Source organism: Lonchura striata, chromosome Z (assembly GCF_050655825.1).
Source record: "Lonchura striata isolate lonStrDom1 chromosome Z, ASM5065582v1, whole genome shotgun sequence".
NCBI lineage: Eukaryota > Metazoa > Chordata > Aves > Passeriformes > Estrildidae > Lonchura > Lonchura striata.
The window spans coordinates 52060720-52083080 of NC_140740.1; the positions used below are offsets into that span (position 1 = coordinate 52060720).

The 22361-nt window shown below is 39.3% G+C and overlaps 1 protein-coding gene across 6 annotated transcripts in view; it reads left to right on the forward strand.

Annotated features, from left to right (window-relative positions):
- The window catches only part of GHR (growth hormone receptor), a 147102-nt gene that overhangs the window by 32223 nt on the left and 92518 nt on the right, over positions 1–22361 (forward strand). The window lies entirely within an intron of this gene.

The window sequence follows — 22361 nt, forward strand, 5'->3', positions numbered from 1 at the left end:
GGCCGAGGCTGGGACGGCGGGCGGGGGGCGAGAATTCCTGTCACGTCCCGTGCTGTGGGTGATGGATGGGGTGCCGGGGAAGAGAAGCCTAGCCTCGGAGATCTGGAGAAACAGTTTTCTTCAGAGAAACCCTTTTCTGTGTGGACTTGGATTTTAAAAACAGAAGAATTGTCGTTTAGCTGCCAGCGTCGCAATCTTCTCCACTGTAATAGATCTAATCGGATTTTTTTCTTCTGTGTGATTTATTCCAGTTTGTACAATCCCTGCAAATCCGCCCTTTTTATTCTTTTTTTTTTAACTGTCCATAATTTTGTTTCTTATTTTGTGTCGTGTTTTAAGTATTGCATAGGATAAAAAAATAGAGAATGTTTTGAAAAATAAATATTGCAAACGTTCTGAGCAGAAGTGTGCAGAGGGGTTATATAGCAGAGGAGTAACTAGTGTTTTATCGTAGTAATGTCTTCAGTAAAACTTGTTAGAAACTCTCAGGGGTAAAGCTGGAGATCAAGTGAGTGGATGTGAACTAGTTACTCATCTTTTCAGTACAGAATATTTTGTTTACAGTACAGTGTATTACTAACTTTATGGTTTCAGTCGCAGCTTAACTTTTCTTTTTGTGTAACAACTACAGAAGACCCACACCTGGTCATCTTTCTGGTCATGATTATGTCAGAAGTAAGAATGAAGCAATTAAAAAATTGGAACTCATTGCTTGAGTCGGATCCCATTTTATTTATGCTTTAAGCAAGTATTTACTGAGACAAAAAATTGAAGTTATTTGTCAAGATCTTTTTAGCTTAAATAGAAAAGGCTGTCAGCTATAGCACAGACTTGGTTGCCCACATCAGCCATGAAAATGTAGTTGGGCATAGAATCAGTTTAAGGAGATTTGTTAAGATACATTTAAATGCTGGTGTTTGTTTAAAAGATGCTATTTTAAATATTGAGATTAAAGTACATTGCAACTGAATGTCTTGTAGCTCTGATAAATGTAAGTAATACTGGAAGTTATTCAGACAGCTTGAGATGTTCAAATAGGAATGTGATGTCCTTCATCTCCACCATATCTCGGTCTCACATTAATAGAATTGCTACTTGCCATGTTAATTTGTGATGTTAGCATGTTGTAATAATTATGAAGGATTGACAAACAAGACAGCTTACAATCATTCTGAGGAGTAATTTCTAACATTGCCAGTAAGTGGTAGCGGTACTTCTATTAAATATATGACTATAACTGCTGAAACTTACACTAATGTATAGAAAAGTTACAGACACCCACCGAATTCTCTGAGTATGGTCAGTCATTGTTTTCATTAGCATGGGCTGTTTCCTCTTGTGGTCTCAATGTATTTGCATAGCACCGTGTAGCACCATTCAAGTGTAAAAAATCAAGGTCTCTGTAGACGCAGCCCATAGCACTGCTCCCACAGAGTAGATGGGTGTTTGTGCCTCACTGGCTGTGTTGGGAAAATCTATACAGCTCAGTTCTAGACATCTTTACAAACTGAAGTAGTATGTAGTACTCTATATTACCTCTTGTGCCCTCTTCCAGTAAGGAATGATCAAAATCTCTGAAGGTAAATTTCCCGTTTATAGATTGGTACCATTCTTTTTTATGAACTAGAGACTAAGGAAGTTTGAGTATACAGTTGTCCTTTTCGAGTATAACTTCCACTTACAGGGTCTCTTTTGCCTGACTGGATGTACATATCTAAGTGCTTATATTAACTGGAGCTAGGCCTTGCTCCTGTTAAATTAGAAATCGTAGAAATTGTGTTTTACCTTGCATCATTGAAAGGAGCATTGAACGGAATAAATGTAGCATCATGTATCTTAATTGAAATAGCAGATTTCCATTAATAAAATAGAAGCTGCAAATATTTGTCATTGAGGAAGCAATGTAGGCAGAGATGCTTTCATTTCTTTTTCTCTTACTGAAAAATGCTTTATCAGACACGACAGCACTTGCTTTCATTCAGCCCAGTTGAAGATCTCACAATCTTAAGGTACATGTCAAAGCATTTTGAAAGCATTACAAATTAATAAAAAAATTGTTGGGATACCAAGAAGGTGGGATAAAGCTGGTGAGGTAAGAAAGGGCAAGGCTACCAGCAGTAATAATGAGTCTACTCAGCCCACATATGAGTCCTTCAATGATAGGTTAGCTAGAGAGTCAGATTTTTTTTTTAAATAAAAGATTTTTCTTCTCTTGTTAGCAAATGTTTGTGTGATGGAAAGACAATTCTTTGACCCGTGGAGCTGAGGTAGTAATTCTGGGTAGAGGACAGTATGAGGAAAACAGGGAGAGAAGTAGTAGGGCTGCCACTTTGGTGTGGTGAAGGCAAAAGTCTGATGCAATGAGATACTAGCTTGACAGGAACAGATTTATGTCAGGACTTGAAGGAACACTTTGTGCTCAAACTGTTTATCACAAGGGAAATCTTCCTTTACCGTATATGAATCCTAGTTTTAATCTTTATATGAGATGGGTGTTTGTTTACACATTATTTTAGTTCATGAGAGAAGGAACAAGCGACCTCTTACCAAAGAGCTGGTTTTCAGTGTGTGAGAAACAGTGTTTCCCAGAACATTGTAAAGGCTGTTTTCTGACAGAGATGAATGTTGTCCATATCACGTCTACTGCAGATTATGAATTGAAAATACATTTAAACATATATTTTACTGACCTTTAGAAAGCATGTGTTCTATTGAAAATACCGTAATCACTAAAATTAGTTCTTTTCTTCATTATTAATAAGTTAGTATGAAATTCAGAAATACTTCACAGTAGCAGGATGGCTTGAAACAGGGTGAAACTTAATGTCTCACTTAAACAATATAATGTGCCTTACTATTTGCTGGGCATTTCAGTACAGTATTGTGAGGATCTAAAAGAATGAGCATGTAAAATAATGTGAGAATGAAAATAATTCTTACTGAAGGAGTAACTGCTGGAAAACCCAATTGGTGATGGCTGCATGTGCACAGACGGTTGGGTTAGAGTAACTTTTCAGATGGAACATTGCCCCACTTTGTTGCCAGATACTCAATAGCTGAAGAACTACACGACAAATCAAGCATTTCTGAGTTTCAAAACTTCCATCTTCCATGCTATTCATACTTACCATGCTAATTTAAACCATTTATGTTTGTTCTTTGGCTTGCCAAGAGATCCAGACTGCGATGCCAACACCCTTACCTACTAAATCATGTTCTGCTTTATAAATTAGAGCTACAAAAGTACTCCTGTTTGTAGTGACACAGTCTGGAACATAGTCTTTTGTTCTGCTGCGCCTGTTCTAGTAGTTGGATTTTGTGGAAGGGATCCACTGTGTGGGATTGTGGTCCTGTGGGGGAAGCTGATACCAGGGCTGCATGGAGAATGCTGGAGAAGCAAAAAACCCTGCGCAGGGACTGCTGGTGAGAGGATATGAAATCTGGTAAATGTAGCAGAAAATTTTAACCTCTTTGCATTAAGAGAATAAACACAGGATCCATTCTGTTGGTGTGGAATGATTTATGCTTCCCCATTTCTCCTTTTCTGTAGCCATTTAGCAAGGCTCAGAGGATTAGTGTATTACAGCACTAGATGTGCTTGGTTTCTGCATCAGACTGGACTGACTACTGAGGATGGGTTTGAAGCATGTGAAACTGAACTCAGAATGTGCAAAGCAAAGATGCTTTTCTGGTTTTGTGCTCATTAAGGTAGCAGATTGCTGCCTCTGATCACTTAATAAGCTTATTGCTTGTAATTCTAGAACAAAGGTGATATATGAGAACATAAAAACACAAAATCAGTTGCATTTAAATAGGACATTAACAAAGATGGAGATAATATTTAGAACTTCAGAAGCTGTTTAAATGCTGTCACAAATCCATTATGGTCTTCAAACTCTGTAATTGGTCAGTCCAAACATGAAATATTCTTTTGGATGCACAACAATAATTTTATACAAAAAAAGTCAGTAGTTAACAGACAACAGCTCTGAAGGAAAGTTGGAAAGAGGTTGTTAATAACAACTATAATGTTACAGCGTTCAAGCATTTAAATTGACTCTGAGTTTTTACTGCCTCAAGAGAAAACAGGATCAGTAAAATTCCATATTGCAGAAAATCTGTAGAATGACTTGATGGTTTGTAGAAACTGTACCTGGTTTAGTCTTGTGAACAGATATCTTTGTGCCTGACCAATATGCAAAAGTTTTGGATTTTAATCCATACACGGTGTATCTCTACAGCCTTATTGATACAGCCAAACAACTCCCTCTGTGGCTGGTGGAGTTTGGGGATAGTCTGACCATGAAGTACAGCTTGTAGGACAGAAGAAACAGACTAAAAGAACCATCACATTTTATTCCAGCTGTCTCAGTGAAATGAGCATGCAGTTTCTGTCTTACCTGCCTGTTTCCCAGCTGCAGCAAGTAGTCTGATTTCTGCTATGTTTTGTGGTTCTTTTTTTTGCCTGCCTTTTTCATCCATGTGTTATGTTAGTGCTACGTAGAGAATGAGTTGGATTCTCCTTCGTTGCATGGCTGAAAATATTGTTTGAATTTTTAATGGAATGCTTATTCAACTCTCCTCAAGAGCCATATTATGAACCTACTTTATAATTCTTCTTAGCAATGCCTTGTTTACTGTTTTCATCTAGAACAGATTTAACTGGTGTTTTGATGGTTTGTGGCATTGCTAATGGCTTTATGCGATGCTATAAAAAGTGAGTGAAAACAAAGCAGGATTCCTTCTAGATTGTGGTTCTTGTCCCTTGTTTTGCATGGGTTGAAGGCTGGTTGTGGTTTGGTTTGGGACCAAACTTTACCTGTTCTGCCAAGAATAAGGAAGATCTGATGTGAGGGCTGAGAGAAGAGCAATTAAAAGCTGTTGTATCTTTGGGGTTTGATTGCATTTTATGTCTGAGCCTATTACAGTATATCAGGGGAGCACTGTGGAACTTTCACTGAAAAGGAAACCTGTGACAGTTCACAGTCAGACGGAGTAGCTCTAAGGACTAAGTTAGATGTTAAGTAAACAGTAGAATACAACACGGTCGGGACTCTACCAGGCCATCTCTTTCATAGGACACATAGATCAAGCCTGGTTATCTGTCCTTATGCTGGGGCTTTGGTCTTGTAGCTTGAGTCCTGGCTGGTTTAGGGCGTGAAATAGGTGTGTTGAGCCACCTGAAGGAATGATTTACAGGGTGCAGTGGAAAATCCTGCTCTTTTTCTAGAGTGTGTTTGCAGATTTTGGCTGAGGCATACATAACTGAAACACATGCAGCTAAAACAATACAGGCTGGTGCTTGTTCCAAATACTGCCAGCCCACTGGTCCAGCATGTGTGAATGAGCTTATCTTACAGCTGCAATGTTTTTGCGGTAGGATCAGAAAGAGTGTGAGAGACAGTGCTTTACACTTTTCAGCTTTGATTTCTGACCTTTGGAGAGCAGCAGTGTGCCTTTGGGTCTGCTCGTGCTGGGTGTTGCTAACAAACACTGCACAGGAGAGGTGCTTGTTACGTGATACAGTCACTGCTGGCCGGCTGTACACCAGCCAGTTCTGCTGCTGCAGGACAGTGTGTACAGCACAGAAGGACTGCAGCCTCAGAGGGGGAGAAACGGCCCTCCACTTCCCTGTGAGAACGGCTATTTTTGTGGAACTGTGTAATGAGCTCTGGTATCTTCCAGCTCTGAGGTGCTTTAATTAGGATGGCCATATCAGTTGAGAAAACATGTCAGAAAAAGAAGTCACAGTCGTAAAGAAGCCTGTGCCTCTGGTTCTTAGGTAAGTATTTTGTTTGAACAGCTAGTTTCTGTGAAATAATGGATAACTTTGAGAAAATTAATTTCTTTGGTTGTACTACATCCAGGTTTTTTCAGTGGTATGTAATTTCATCCGCCACAAGGCACACACAAATGGGTTGACTACAGTGGATTCTACTTGATGGTTCTCAGGGCTCTAGGTGACTGCAGAGGTGCTAGTGCTGACTGTAAGGAAGCATAGCATTCACCTCTTTAAGTGGTATAAGGGACCTGCCTAACCTGCATCGAAGCAAGAGGAACAAGAATATTTGCTTTATATATAATTGTAAAGCTGGCATGGCTTTATACAAAGGGGAAGTCTTGCCTGACAAATTTGGTGACCTTCAGTGATGGAGCTCCAGGTTTGCTGGACAGGGGCGGAGCAACTGAGATTGTCTACATGGGCTTATGCAGTTTGACACTGTCCTGCAGGCCTGTAAATTGGAGAGACATGGATTGATGGATCAGCCACTCGGATAAAGAGCTGGCTGGATGGCCACACTGAGAGTTGTGGTCAGTAGTTCCTTGTCCACATGGAGACCAGTGACGAGTGGTGTCCCTCAGCGGTCAGTCCTGGGGCCAATACTGTTCCACACCTTTATCAGGGATGTGGACAGTGGGACCAAGGGCAGTCTCAGTGAGTTTGCTGATGATACTGAGCTGGGTGGGGCAGTCAACAGGGGAGAGAAGGGATGACATCCACAGGGACCTAGACGGGCTCGAGAGGTGGGGCCATGCAAACCTCAGGGAGTTCAGCAAGGCCAAGTGCAAGGTCCTACACCAGCATTGGGGCAGTCCCAGACACACTCACAGGGCAGAGAAGTGATTGAGAGCAGCCCCGTGGGGAAACTTGGGGGTGATGGCTGATGAACCACTCACCATGAGCCTGCAGTGAGAGCTCCCAGCCCAGAAAACCATGGGAATCCTGGGCTGCATCCAAAGGAGTGTGGCCAGCAGGTCAAGGGAGAGGATTCTACACTCCTGTTCTCCTCCTGTGAAACCCCACAAGGATCACTGTGTCCAGTGCTGATGTCCCCAATTTAAGAGGGACACAGAACTGATGATTAAGCAAGTCCAGAGGAAACCACAAAGCTGGTAAGAGGGCCAGAGCCCCTCGCCTAAAAAGACAGGCTGAGAAAAATAGGGCTGTTTGTCTTGGAGAACAGAAGGTGTGTGGCAACCTCAAGCCAACCTGCCAGTAACTGAAAGGGGGCTACAGGGAAGCTGGAGAGGGAGTCTCTGTCAGGGACTGTAGAGACAGGCAATGAGTAATGGGTACACACTGAAAGAGGGGAAATTTAGGTTAGATATAAGGAATAAATTTTTTACAATGAGTGTGGTGAAACAGTTTGCCCAGGGAAGCTGTGGATGCTCCAGCCCTGGCAGTGTTTAGAGTGAGGCTGGATAAAGCCTTGAGCAGCCTGTTCAAGTGGGAGGTGTCCCAGCGCGTGACAGGGCAGACTGGGGCTAGATGATCATTACAATGCGTTCTAACTCTTAATATTTCTATGATCTATGATTTTTCAGGTTTACAGTGTATAATGGTATAAGACCTGTAATCCAGTATTCAGGGGAATTGAGCAATACATTTGGCCCTTGTTTCTTAGATCCAGCTTGTGGCATAGATGAGTGCACTTAATGCCATAATGTGAAAATAACATTGTTTACTGTTGTACCCACCTGTTTGTTGTGGCCTGTTCTATTGCTTTTTTTTTTTAATCTAAAAAGTTAATATTTTATTAAGGTTATGAGGTATATTGTGAAAATCATTGCAGGTCTCTTTTCCTCTCCTGTTCTAGTACTGCAGGTGAAAGTGAAGAGCTCTCTCCACAAAAGCCCAAGGGAGCTTTGTGGAGCCAGTGTGAATAAAAAAAAACATTTATTGAAAGGAAAAAACATAGGATTTAGGAAGAGAGACTCCTCCTGACTAGTTGTTCGCATTGACATTGAATGATATAATGGGAATCTTCATATAGAACCTTCTATAGTCATGCTCCGGTTTTCTTTGCTGAAGTGGGAGTTGCAGATTTTTAAAAATAATTTTGGCCTATTGTTTGAATGCTATTTCAAAGCCAATGAAACAGGGAGCCAAGTTAATCACAGGAGATCTTAAATTGTAAGAGGGAAGAAGTTTTTCAGTGTTAGAATGTGTTTAGTGTTTCAGTTTACTAACTTATGCAGAAAAGGAGAAGAGGTTGAAAGATCAAGAGCCAGGCACTGTATACAGATTCTGGATAATTTGTGAAACAAAATTGAATATGTGCAAGTAGGAAGATCAGGACATGAAAGCCTGGGGAACTAATGGTTGTTGGAAAGACTGAAATTATAGGCTCTGAAGCATTTGGTTCCGCTGTCTTAAGTGGACATTTATGTGAGCACATAATTGAACATTAGATGGCCAGTAATCAAAAGAACATGTTTAAGACCAAGAGTAATGATTTGTTTAAGGATGTTTGAGGTGGCTGGACTAAAACACAGTTAAAAAACCCCAGCTTGCTCATGATGATTAAAAAATTCTAATGTAATTTAAATTGCACCTAGAGGTGTATTTTCATACTAATCTGAAATTTTCAAAATTTGTTATTACTGTAAAGATTATAATGTTTCATGGAGACAAGTATGCTAGGAGTAGAAATATTTTTGTTAGTGTAGGATTGATTTTGTCAGTGGCTTGCGTTGCTATGCTTTCCAAATGTCATACTGGTTGCACTATTTTTTATCAGCCTGTCAGTGCAACAGCGTGTAAAAACAGGGAATGGAAAGATGGTATTTTTGCATCAAATAGATTATGTCATTCATCTACTCATTTTATATGTGACTGGTTAGTACACATACTGTTTGTTTGTATCGCAGTTTGTGTTTCATTTTCTAATGCTGTGAAAACAAAATGTAAGCTAGCAGTAAAAAAGGACTGTCATGGTTTTTTGTTAGGGCTGAAACAGAAGAGCTGTCTCTCACTAGTTATTTTTTTGTTGGCAGTTTTTAAACTTCTAAAAGGCTCCTGCCAGGGAACCTGATCTTGTGAGAGGCTGTGACTGTGTGTGAACTCTTCATATATGTACAATCCCATTTATAAGAAGCAGAACTGTGGCTTTCTGGGCAAAAGAAGAATTATCCTTTTCACTTTGTACATCTAGGATACCTGCTCTGACCAAATATCTTGAAAATGAGAGAAATACATCAATTCCCATTAAGATTGAGCAGTAGTGCAGAGCAGTACTACAGAACTGTGGCTTTGGGGCCTGAAGGTCATACAACTCTCTCTTCTTGGGACTTTTCATTGTTTCTTCATATCCCAGTAGACTGGTATTTTCCAGATGCTTTGATCACTCCCTATCATAAGAATACAGGTAAGTACTCCTACAAAATATTATTAAAATACCTGGTCAGAAGCAGTGTGCTTGGTTACAGGCTGTGCTGTGGAGCCTTTCAGACAACACAGGCTGAAACCAGTTTGTGGAAAGTACTGGATATGCTCAGCCAGAGATGGCAATTGCAACTTCAGCTGAGCATCCAGCAGCCTGTGAACACAGCTGCCATTCCCTGTTCCTTCCTTTGCTTCTGCTGAGCAGAAATTGGAGTCTCTCTGAGTTTGGGCTAATGTGTATGAACTCAGCAATTGGTGGTCTCTAATATCAGAGAAGCAGATGATGGTTTAGCCCATGTGTTTTGTGTCCATCCCTGAGAGGGGGAGAGCTGGAGAAGTCAGTAGAAGTGTGGCACCACTGGAGGTGAAAACTTCTAATAGAGAAGAGCAGGAAGGCTGAACAAACAACTGTATTCATTAAGGCAATTACTGGACATAAATGAGACATTTTCAGGGGAAAGAGAAATGTCAATCTATGTTTTGCTCCATTGGTGCAGTTCATACACAAGTGACTGCTAATCATTTGTACTGGTGCTATAGTCATACAAACAGTACTGGGGGAATCTGGGCACTAGAAAAATGTCAAGAAGGAGTACCAAAAGGACATTTAACAGGCTCATATAGATAGTTTATCTTACATAAGTTTTCTGTGATGAAGGGACTAAGACATCAAGTAATTCTAACAGTGTAGGTCAAGGATGGAGTGTACGTACTTTTGCCTCAACAGCACTGACCTTTTGTGTGTCCTACATTATAAATAGTTACTTGTCAGTAGCTCTGGCTTTTTACATTGACTATTTATCCCTACTGCTCTTACCATTCCTTTCTTTGTCTTTGTCTTGTCAGTTACTACAGGAAAGAACTAATGCCATTCATTATATTGTTTTGTCATTTGAAAAGTCAAAACAAATGCTCATATTTCTTTGACTTTTTCTTTGCAGACTGGCGGTGTGTGGGGTGGGTGAGAAATGATGCTTTCAAAACTGTCATTGTAACTCCTTTCTGAAAAATTACATAAGGCCCTAGGGAACTATCTGCAGATAAATTTACAGATTTTTAGGTGTATGTTATGTGGTGTTAGTACTTCTTGATATTGTTGGGCTCAAAAGATGTATTCATGGGTGCTAAGTACTGGCTTCTCTTGCTTTGATTACCAGCAAATCATTGTGTAGAGCATTGTCATTTAATTGTTAACAATTCAAGCATATGTTGAAATGGTAAAAAGGAGCCATGTGGACCACTAGATTTATCATGGGGTCAGGAAGACCCACAAGAGTAGCTTTTCTTCAGCTATTAGTACAGTTGGGCATTGAGAACTTGTAAAGGAAATTCAAAACAATGTCTCCAAGTTTTGCCAAGATTATTCAGTGAAATCACTTATTGCCAGATGCTTATGCTGAATAAAAAAACCCCAGCAACCACTGTGGTGGGAATTAGTTTTCTGAAATTGCTCAAAGCCAATTATCAGGCCAGTTGTTTTAGAGGATTATTAATACTCTGTGGACTGTTCTACACTTTGAATGACACACCAGCAGGTAGAAGTTAAATTTATGAGGAAGTATTTCTCACCTTTATCCTGTTAGCTGTGGGAATGCGTGGAGCATGAGATTTCGGTGTAGCTGTGAAAAGGGGATTGGAGCACAGACTGTGGGATCAGAGTGAAAGATTTGGTCTGTATTTCCTAAGCAGTAGCTCCTGGAAGCGATATGAAGCTTGTGGCTAGGAATGGAGCCATAACCCTGTCCATGACTGCATGGGAGGTTCTGCACTGAGTTCAGAAAGACCTCAGCCAGATGTGAGCCTTCAAAGCCTCTGCTCATAGCCCTCCTTTCCAAACCATAGCAGAACATCATACTTTTTTTTTTTCTTCCTCTTGGAAGAGGGGAATACTTGTGTGTTTTGGTGTAGTTTTGAATGTATTGTGCTCTTAGTTTTTATGCAGTCTTGATAGTAGTAATAAGGCAGGTGGTGCTTGTGTTTCATGGATAGTGTATCCAACCCAAGAATCCAGGGAGCCTACAAACGGACTATTCCTCTTCTTCAGCTGTTCTCTCTGGCAGTAGCATGAGCTGAAAGGTTTACATGAATTAAAGATGCACAGCTGAGTATGGAGTTATCTGCTGATCAGACTCCTTTGCGCAATTTGTTAATAAAGTGAAAATCCAGCACTATACTCACTAAGTATATTTGATTGCTTCAAGGGTAGGTACTGCTGGGAGGAATCTAGCATCCTTTCTGGAGTCTGGTTTGTTGATTATTGTATGACCCAGTTGGCAGCAAGCCTGTCCTATGAGGCACAGGCCAATAATATGCTGCACAGCTATTTTGCTAAGTAGTTGAAATACAGTGCCAGTGTTATTTGGGACAGATAATCTTTGATAACCTATTGCTGCTAAGTTGCACAACAAAAAAACCCAACTTTTTTTCCATCACAAAACTTTCCTCCATTGATCATCAGCAAGCAGACCCTGAGGAGCTCTGCTCCTGTTGACATTTAAGGGAAACTTTCTAGTCAAGGTGTCAGTCCATCCTGTTGCTCGCTAGCAAATCTGCTTATTTTGAAGTTTTCCATACTGTACTAGATCTCTAAGCATTTGCTCAAAATTCAGCATAGTTTCAGAAAAGTCACATTGGGCTGTCAAACTTATTTAGAAGTTATATTCATAATCCAGAAAAACTAAAACACCACTAATAGATAATCCTCTAAGATAATCTTAGTTTGTAACTCTTTTCTCTGCCACATCATGACTTACCTGCAGGAAACAAGCACTTCTTCACCAGTCTCAGAATGGCTAAAAACTTGCTCTTTAGCAAAAAATAGGAATCTGGCATGCTTTGAGTACAAACCAATCTTTCTGTGGAGACTTACTGCAAGCTCTCAGATACACTCGTTGCTGCTCTGCAAAGTTAATTCAGTCACCTGGTATGGTTAGTCTGAATTTTTTTTCCTCTGTTTAAATTTCTCTGTTGTTTGAACTCTGCCTCAAAAGTAGACTGGCACATGTTCTCTTATTTTTCAGATCAGTCATGCCAGCTATGCATAAAAGAACTAGAGCAAATGCATTCCATATCCGTTAAGTGTTTTATTTTCCAGACTGAAAACTGAATACTTGCAGATTGTATGTCATTATATGCTTGTCATTCCTAATTACTTTCTGGCATGTTCCTGGGTGTTTTGTAGACAGGAAAATACATTTGAATATTTTTTTAAGCCAGGCTAGCAAAAAATAAAAAAAAAAAAAAAAAAAAAAAGGAAAAAAGAAAGACTTCTACAAGAAAGCCATAGAGGGACTTTTTACAAGGGCAGGCAGAGATAGGACAAGGGAGAATATCTTTAAAAAGAAAGAGAATAGGTTTTGATTAGATATTTGAAAGAAATTTGTTATTGTGAAGGTGGTGAAGCACTGAAATAAATTGCCCAGAGAGGTGGTGGATGCCCCATCTCTGAAGATATTCAAGGCAGGGTTGGATAGAGCTTTGAAAAACCTGATCTATTGAAAGGTGTCCTCGCCCATGGCAGTGGGGTTAGAAGTAGATGACCTTTAAGGTTCCTTGGAGCCCAGACCATTGTGTCATTATGTGAGGTAGAAACCTACTGGGAGAAAGAAATGTGTGGACATAATAACTTAGTCCTTTCTGAAAGAGTAACTTGGTTTGTCCCTTATTATCAGTAAGCATTTTGTCTTGAAAGAGTAAGACTATTGCATTTCACAACTGGAAATTAATTGTCAAGCAGTATTCTGAATACTGTGGCATGTTTTACTGAAGGAAAACATTGCAACTGCATATCAGATTTTATATGCACAAATTCATAAATGTGTACAGAGAAGCAGATTTGTAGTTCTGACCCTTCAGATAGGCTACCAAGTGAGCTACAAGAACTCACCTGACGCTTGTGGTAAATAGAAACTGTGCCAATGAAGAAAAGAGTTTCTCAGCTGGAATTTTCTTTGCATCTTTAGATTTTGATCTTTCTTGACAGTCACTTGACAGCTTGACTACTCTAGAAGTGTGCTGGAGTATTGGAAGCCTGTTATGTCCTAAAATAGCTGTTGTTGCTCATACAGAATGTAAATCTTCAGAGTCACTGAAATTAAGTCATACAGCTTTGTGGGGCATGTGTCAATACACAGGCTGCTTATAATAGATTCAGATGTGAAATTACATTCAAAGGCTGTGGCTGCAAATTAAAGCCCAGATTGATTATTTGAGGTGGCTCTCATCTCTCTGCCATGGGAGCTGTAGTGTAGGCTGCATGAGCTGCACCCCTAACTAGATGCTGTTGTCACTGGGCTGATGCAACTTGTCCCACAACTGCCTGGTTCCAGGAGAAATGGGAGCCTGTGGCGGGAGCCTGCCTTGTCACCAAGAAGGGCCAGTAAAATGCTTTTGGGAGCAGCCCACAGCAAAGTTGGTTTTGGCCATGCACAAAGCTGCTTTTTGCCAGCCCTATGTACCAGCCAGCACATGGGAAATGTGACCTAATGGTAGCTTGTCTGTGTGGGTGGTCTCCAAATGTTGTTAAAGTTGCTGAACAGTATTCACATGACGTATTAAGTGTCTCCACTACATGCCCGAATTGTTATTTGCCTTCTATAAAGACTCAACAGACTATGAGAAGTGCAAGGCCACTTTAGCCACCTCAGTTTAGAGCCTGCTTTCAGTGGTATCTGCTGAACTTTGCTGGTAATGTGCTGCCTGCTGTAATAAACAGGAGCAAAGACTCTTACTTCAGGTGACAATAATTTATTACTTATACAGTGCCACAGCCACAGTTTGCAATTTGGTCAGCTGTGCTAAATAAATATGAAGATACCTGCCTGGAGAACTGCCAGCATTCAGGAATAGCGGGATAATTTATGGCACTGAACAAAACAAATATAGTCACCTGTGGCTGTACTTCATGGGGAGTACTTGTGCTTTTATAGACTGTATTCCTAATCTAATGATTCCAAATATTAGTTGCTTCTTTGTAAAATACTCCGTAGTAAAATACCTGTAGAAAAATATTTTCCTGAAATCTGAGGTTTTAAAGGAATTTTGAATATAGCTTGATAAAATATGACAGCACAGGAATCCTGGAATCTTTAATTTAGAGCAAAGATAATTAGTCTCTTCTGTACAGTGATGTGTATAAACTTTTCACTATAAGCTTGCCTCTGACTGGATGAAATAAATAGTAATTTTTCTGGAAAATCAAAAGTTTTCAAGAAGTCCAGCTTGAATTAGAGTAATAGTTTCATCTCTCAGATGTAGTTATGACTGTATAACTCATAAATGCTAGACTGGATAAGCACATTTAAAAGAAAAACTTACTCACTCTGAAGAATTATTTTAATGAGTTAAAAACCAGCTAAACAAAAGTAATTTCAAATAAGTCCAAATAAGTTCAAATAATTTCAAGTGCATTCATACAAATATAAAAAATATTTTGTATTGCATAAAGTGATAAAAATTTGCTAGAGATAAAAAATTTCAATCTTACTATAGAATTATGCATTAATATGAATGACGCCAACTGAATTTTTTTCATGTCACCAGAAGGGTCAGTTACTAAACTGTTTTTTGCTGCCAGGGTAACTGCTGTCAGGTTTTTTTAATAGAGAAGTAAGTGTTTTTGCAGTGTTAATGCAGATATTAAAATGCTTTGAAAAAGACAGATATTTGTTAAATGATTACTTACTATTGCAAAGTATTGATTATGCAAGATACTACTCTTGGGCAAGGATTCTGGTAGATATAATGCTGCTGCTGGTGCTGTGGTGAGCACTGAGAGGACGCACCTCTGTCTTTGGAGAGTGTGTAGTGTGTGTAGGAAGTCATCTCCTCTTGTGTGGATGGGTCAGCAGAGCCCCTCAGCACCTTCGAGTGAGCTCCACTGGGTCTGCTACAGGGTCGTTTTGCTTTTCTTTATTACCTAGCTGGGAAAGAATTGCTTCACCACCAACAGTGTGGTTTCTAGGCTGCAAGGCTTTGGGCTCACCTCCCTTTTCCCCGCTCCCTCACAAGTCTTGCATCTCCTCTGTAAACAAACTGTCACTCTCTAAAGCTTTCTCCACAGATCAGGTTTTCGGAACGTTTCATCTTCATTGCCCTCTTTGGCAGAGTCTTTCACTTGGCAGGAGTATTGGAAAGGAGAAGCCCTTTAACATGTGCTGCTCCCATTAATGCACTACAGAATTCCAGGTGCCTGTGTGAATATGGCATTTTCTCATCAACTTTTTTCCCTTTTGATTTCCACTGGTTTGGTTTTTCCCCCTCTTCTTGCAGAACTGCTGCCTAGCCTGTGACTCTTTACACTACATTGGTCAGTGGTACAATATGACACATTTAATCTTGTACAGCAATGAGTGTGTTACACAGTGTATTGAATCATGAAAAATCCCTAGAGATGATTAAGTTTTCAGTTGGTCTTTGTGTTTTATTTCTTTTTTTTTTTTCCTTCAGATGCTGCCCCCCAAAAATGTGTGTAAGAGGAAACTTTAGACTGAAAATTGGTTTAGTGAAACACAGCACCCATCTTTATTTACAGGTTAGGTGTGGACATGACAGAATTTGCTGTGGATCTTGGAAAAGTCCTATGCTATATTGTGTGACATTGATGCCCTACTGCTGTCCTTTGTCAGAGCCAACACCAAAGTCCTGTTTGGTTTTTGGTGTGTAAAGGTCTTGGCTCTCCTTTCTTCATGTTCTAAGTTGGTAACTGCAGTAGCCAAGCTAAGCATCAGACAGTACAGCTTCTCTTTGGATTCTAACTGCTGCCTACAAAACTTTGCAAACACAGCTCCTAAGCTGGCAGGCTGCTTGTCTTCAGCTACAAGGAGAGCCCTCATAAAGGCTTTCACTCTCCCTGAGGTCTATTGCAAAATGAGAATGTTCCCTTTCTCTTTGGCATCAACTCAGGTTTGTAAACTTTGATAACACAAGAAATACTGAGTTCATATTCCAAAATACTTGGAATCTGATTGTTGATTTTTGGGTGCATGGGGCTGTTGCTCTCACACAGAGTAGTTTTGCCTTTAAAATTCTGTCTGATCCCTTTACACATTTTCTTGTTTATTCTGTCAGAGGACTTATTCCTGGAAAACTTAATATGATCAGAATTTCCAAATTGTGCTGAGGGTAATTGTTCTCTCTTGCTGTGAAAGTACTTGATGGAATACACAGTGGACATTTTCTGTGTTACTGATTTTTTAGCACCATGGATGGGAATATTCACATTACCAGAGACCGTGAATGGATGGGGTCTATACCTAGAGATGGAGATGGGCAGGTAGTGCATGTGTGTGATGTTTAGCTGGGAGTTCTGACTGTTGGGCAAGTAGGAAGGGCGGGTATCTGGGAGAGGCTGCAGCAAGTAAGACTTGCCAGGGGTCACCTACTGACTTTCATCCACTCATCTTGGGCACAGATTGCCCCCCTTGTTGTCCAGCCTTTTTCCTTCTCTTGGGCATCCCAGCTTCTTTTTGCCTTTGAGGTTGACCATGACTGCACATGTCTCAAAAGGTGAGCTCACATTTAGCAGCCTGTGCATCTTAATCCAGATACTGGATTATTTTGTATTTTAAATGTTATTTTCATGTGTTTAGGGAGTAAGAAGGACAAAAGGCAGTGCTGGGTTATAAGGACTGTCTTACAGAGATTTTGAAGATGGGGCTGTTCCACACTGAGGAATAATGTTTTTTCCCTGTGCAGCATTAATCACTTTGCATTCCATTTCCACTATGACAGCTCAGACATAATTGCTGTTCACCTTGGGCCACTTAAACAGGTACTATATATTCCTGTGAACCTTTTAACCTGCTAAATTAATCACATGGAGAAAATTAATGATATTTATATTTAAATAAAAATTTGAAAATCAGGCAGGAGGGAAGAGTTTTTGTGTACAGTGTTACCATTTATGCTCAACTGCTTGAGGGAGGCTCGTGGTTTTTTCAGAGATTATGGATATGAGCTTCTGCTAAAGCAAATTGACAGTAATAAAGGGTATTTTTTTTAAAAAGGGCACTGTCCACTTGAATATTGTGACAGTCGGTAATGTTAAATGCCTTATGGGAGGCTATAGCCTCTCTTCTCTTTAGTCCTGTTTATTTATTGATACTGTCACATTTGGAGGGGGCTGGGTGCTGAAAAGAGGTGAATACATGTAACAAGGTTAATTCTGTTTGGTTTACTCCCTATTTACCTCCATGTCCATTTAGCGTCTTGCTTGAAATTTGATTTTACACACGTAGTGCTATAAAATGCCTAAAAGCATTCAATTTTCAAAGAGGTGCAATATGCCTTTCTCTTGATTTTAATGAAATTTTACAGCCTTCAGTGTTGCCTACACAATTTTGCAAATGTAAATCCTAAAGGCTGATGCCCCAGAAGAAATAAGAAATTTCTCATTTTTAAGGACAGTTTTAAGCTAGCATCTGGAAAATTGAATTTCTGTGGTAAGCTTGGCAAGTCACGTAACTTCTTAATACAATCCCATTCACTGTCTTTGGTGTGTGAATTTCTCATCTATTTAAAACAGAGGGAGTAGAAGCAGCATCTTTTTCTACATCTTCTTTCTCAAGCTGGTTGAAAACTGATGTACAGATATGTATGTTGTATATTAGTTGCTTTTTCAAGGTGGACACTACTTAGGTCCTGATTCTGCAATGCAATTTCTAAGCATGAGCCAGTGTAGAAATCACTGGTGCAGGCAGGATGAGAACACGTGTGTCTCTGTGAAAAGGGCTCATTTCATGTCTGGGCAGTATAGAGGGAGAGCAACAAGGTGCATTTTATCATGGAAATGTTGAACAAACTTTTTCAAGTGCTAGGAAGGGACAGGAGTAAAAGTAGTGTATAGCACTGAGACATACTTGTTTAAAAATACAAAAAATTACTTTCCATGTTGAAATAAGTAGCAGTTGTGTTTGATTGCTGCAATTCACGTAGTTAAATTGTTATCTTCGGGGAAGTGTGCCCCCAGTTAATAGGATGTTACCCAAACTTGAACCCAAAGTACAGGAATGTCAGCATGTTTCACCATTAAGCTGCTTTTAAAAGTGAAGACACATCCTGCCCTCTCTTCTTCATACTTTTTCTTTAAGCAACAGTTAAACCATCTGAATGATACTTAATGCCACTTATGATTGGGAGATAGATGAACACTGAACTGCTTTGCCCTTTATAATTTATTTGTTACTTCAGCGTAGTGACAAATGGCCTTTAATTAAAAGGAGGGACAATTATGTTTAATTGATTACATTGGAGGATTTTTATAATCTTTTTAATTGTACTACTTAAGATGTTTTCCTCTCAAAAAGAAACTGATATATTCATTTGTATATTTGTTTCATTGTCTGAGGGCAAGTATTAACAACATTCCAGACCTTCTCCTGTTGCAGGAAGTGTTGCTGTTTATCTCCTTGTCATCTATAGCTCATACTGTTGCATCCAAACCTAAATTCTTCAAATCTCAATTACCCAGAACAGAGGGTTGTTTTGCTGCTGTGCTGACCATCAACATAATTAGCTAATACATTCAATTTGTGTCTTCAAGTCAAATGTAGCTACAGTGATATTTCTGTGTTTGTGTAACTTGCATGCTTTGTAATCATCAAAATATCAAAAGAGCAGCCTTTTCAAAAGCACATATGACTTAATAAATATGTTTCTGATATTTGTATCTACTGGAAGAGGCATTTAGAGAAGGGAGGAGAAGGATTTATTGAGAAATAGCAAAATGACTCATCAGAAATACTTGCCCTCTTTTCTTTCCCTTAAGCCACCTCTTTCCATTATATACTGGAGGGATCAATGTCTGCCTGAATGGAATTGAGGAGATAGCTCTCAGGAGCTGAAATATTTTGTAATTTTTAACCTCCTTTTCTATGTTTATACCTGCAAAGGGCTGAAAGAATGTAGTAGCTGTGAAGAACATTTGTCTAGTTTACATATGACATCTTTTTCTAATTAAAAAAAAAAAAATAGAAGAATGGACAATGTTTTCCCTCGTTCCTGAAATTCCTAACATGAATGTGTTTATCCCACACTAGATAGTAAAGATGGACTCCCTCAGACTATTAAAGTTGCTCTCCATTAAGAAGTGTGTGTACTGCACTTAATGAAGCAGCACTTAGCTTTGCTAACATCACTCTGGAGCAGTACAGAAATCCTTTTAGCACATGACTGGATTCCCAGAACTCTTGCTTTGTAAATAATGTCTGTGCCTGGTGAGCCCTAATTGATAATGACTGTTAATGTAATACCTGCTGGCTAGGCCTGGTCTTTACTGAAAGAGCTCTTTGAAACTTATTTATTGATTGCTGCAATCAATTTAGTTTTAAAAAATAAAGAAAGGAAAACAAAACACTAAAAACCCCCAGACATTAATTTGGTCTCAGTTTTCTGATAATTGTTTATCTTACTTGATAGAGTTAGTGATATTAAAGTCTCAAAACCCTTGTCTGCCTTATTACTTGTAAAGCATGTAGTGGTTTTGATTATGATCTCAGGAGTGGATATGGAATAAATGTAATTTTCTGTCCAGTTTACAAAAGGTCACCCCAAAACAAAGACATAGAATTTGCCTACTCTCTTTATCATGAGTATTTTATAAACTAAAATACTGTGCAGAAAGTGAGGTTTAGTCATAAGGCTGAGATGGCATTCTCCTCCCTGTCCTCAGGGTTGCTGTTTCTTTGTATTTGCATACACTGTACAGACATCAAGTTTTGAACCTTTGTCCCATGGTACAGATTATGGCCAGCTGTGCTGCTGCCTACAAAAGGGATGTGAGTTTTCCTTTCATCTGCTGAAGCTGTGCTTTCATCCTTCTCACCTCTAGTGTTTCTTTACAGTTTTTGATTTGATTGCCATTATCAGAGAATGGATAATGCCTGACATAGATCATCCAATGGTGACATTCATGTTATGTTTTCCTCTTCACTATCTTCCTTTGGGTACATTTCAGTAGTTAAATTCTTAGTGCTGAATTACTTAATGGTTGCAAAGTGATCAGTTTATGAAGGAATAGTTGTATTTGTTTTGTCTTTATGCATTTTTACTTCAAAAGTGATTCAGTTATAATTTTTTATGACTTGCAGTAACTGATGTAGAAATCCCTAGTGGGAGGTAAGATTTTCTTCAAATGACCTGAAAAACAGTAGACCATAAAAGAATGCATTAAAAAAGATTTAATTTCTGATTTTTAGTAAAGGTTTAATTAATAAATATTATTCTCTCTTTATTGCTGGGTGGTTTTTGTTCTAAGCTTTTCACCGCATTTTAGATTAATTTTTAGTATGTATGTCACAGTTTTACACCAACAAGGAAGAAAAATGCACTACAGAAAATTAGAAAATAGCTAAAATCTAGCAGTGTATTTTAGTTGGGGCAACTTAAACTTAAGTAGCATTTTGTGGAGAACTGAGTTCTGATTTTAAAATCAGTTCTGAGTTTCTGATTTTTAAAGTGTCCCTATAAGGGTTCATACTTGGAGACTAATTTACGCCCTTATTCACTCTGTGCATCTCATTTGTATTTTGGTTGGGCAGTTGCACTCTGAATCTTTTGTTACAAGTTTATCAAGCCAGTTTATACCAACTGTCAGTCCTGGGTCTGAAATGGACATGGGATCATAGTGGTTCATAATATACAGCTCAGGGGGTGCTTTACAAGTGACTGCTCCAACCAGTGGAGAAATGATGCAGTTGTAAATGTTCTAAGCCACAAGGAGTGCAACAAAATAGTTCAAGATGCAGCCAAGCCATTAATAATTAAACATCAGTAGAGTATAGGTGTCTTGTTCTGACATATGTAGTCATTAAAACCAGCAAAACAAATTTACAACACACTTTTATTTTACCATTACTCTATACAAATAAGCATTACTAAGCATTTCTTTCCCAGCTGTTATTACTGCCGAATGAATTGGTGTATAAGATATTTGCATTAATGATAAGTGTAGTTAGTTAAAAATCCCCTCCTTTACAGAAAAAAACTTCAAATACAATGGAAATTTTTAAGTGGTTTGCAGCTCTTTTGAATATCCAACAGTATCATAAACAGAGTTTTGAGCTTAGGGATATTGTAGGCTGTTAACAGGACTGGGGTTTTTTGGGAGGGTTTTATTTGTATGTTTGGGTTTGGATTTTTTATTTATTTTCTCAGAATTTTGCATTCTGCATATTGTGTTGTCCATCATTCCCAGTATGCCCTCTTATGAATCTCCACAGTTTTGGTCTTTGTTAACAGCTTCTGTTTATTAATAAGGCTGCATCTCTGCTGAAAGTGGCTTGACAAGAGGTGTGAGTGACAGTATTTAAAACTAGTAGAGATACTTGCTTTTCTTTTCAGGATGTTAAAATTTTTTGGGGGTCTTTCATGGCAGTTGCCCATCACTTCACTGGGATACCCTCCTGACAGCACCATGGGATTGTGGTGGTGTGAAACAGGGCAAGCTGGTACTGTCTTGTGCATCCTGCCATGCCAGGAATAATTCTAACAAGTGCTTTTGCTGAACAGCAGCACCTGGCTTTCATCCTCTTATCCTTTCTGCAGGAGAGCCTCCTTGGATGACATACTTTGGGGGAACCACAAGGGTATTTGGACTAAGATCAGGATGTGACAAGGCATGGTTGTAGCATTTCTGGTGTTGTACTACAGCTCCTTAAAGATGGCCTTGCAGCATCCCTCTGGGATTGGTGTCCTCAGCAGGTGGAAGTGGCTATCTGGGAGCTGTGGGTTGGTACTTTAAGCATACCTGGAACAGGGACCTGCAGAATGGCCACCTCTTTACTATTAATATGTTTTGTTCTTAAAACACACTTAAGAATTGTTTTCAATTGTGGGGCTTGACCCAAGCCAGGGATCTGCCAAGGTCCATGGTGAGATAACCAGGCTTCATGGGAAAGGAATAATTGTTTCAGGAGCAGTGTGCTGTGTTTATTTTGACACCCAGCCCAAGTGGGGACATGTGATACTAGTCCTTTTTCTCCTCTTCTGCCTTTCCATATTGAGGTCGTTTTGATTTCAGCAGTCTGGTGGTGAAGACCTGGACAGTCTTCTGATGTTTTCAAGTAAAAAACAGCAGCCATGGTGAATTCCTGTGATGGAGGATGGAGGAAGGAATGTCCTGATGGATGCTAAGGCCAAACTGACCAAGGATTTTTAACAGGAGGAAAGCCTTGGCTTGGTGAAGATCTAATTTCAA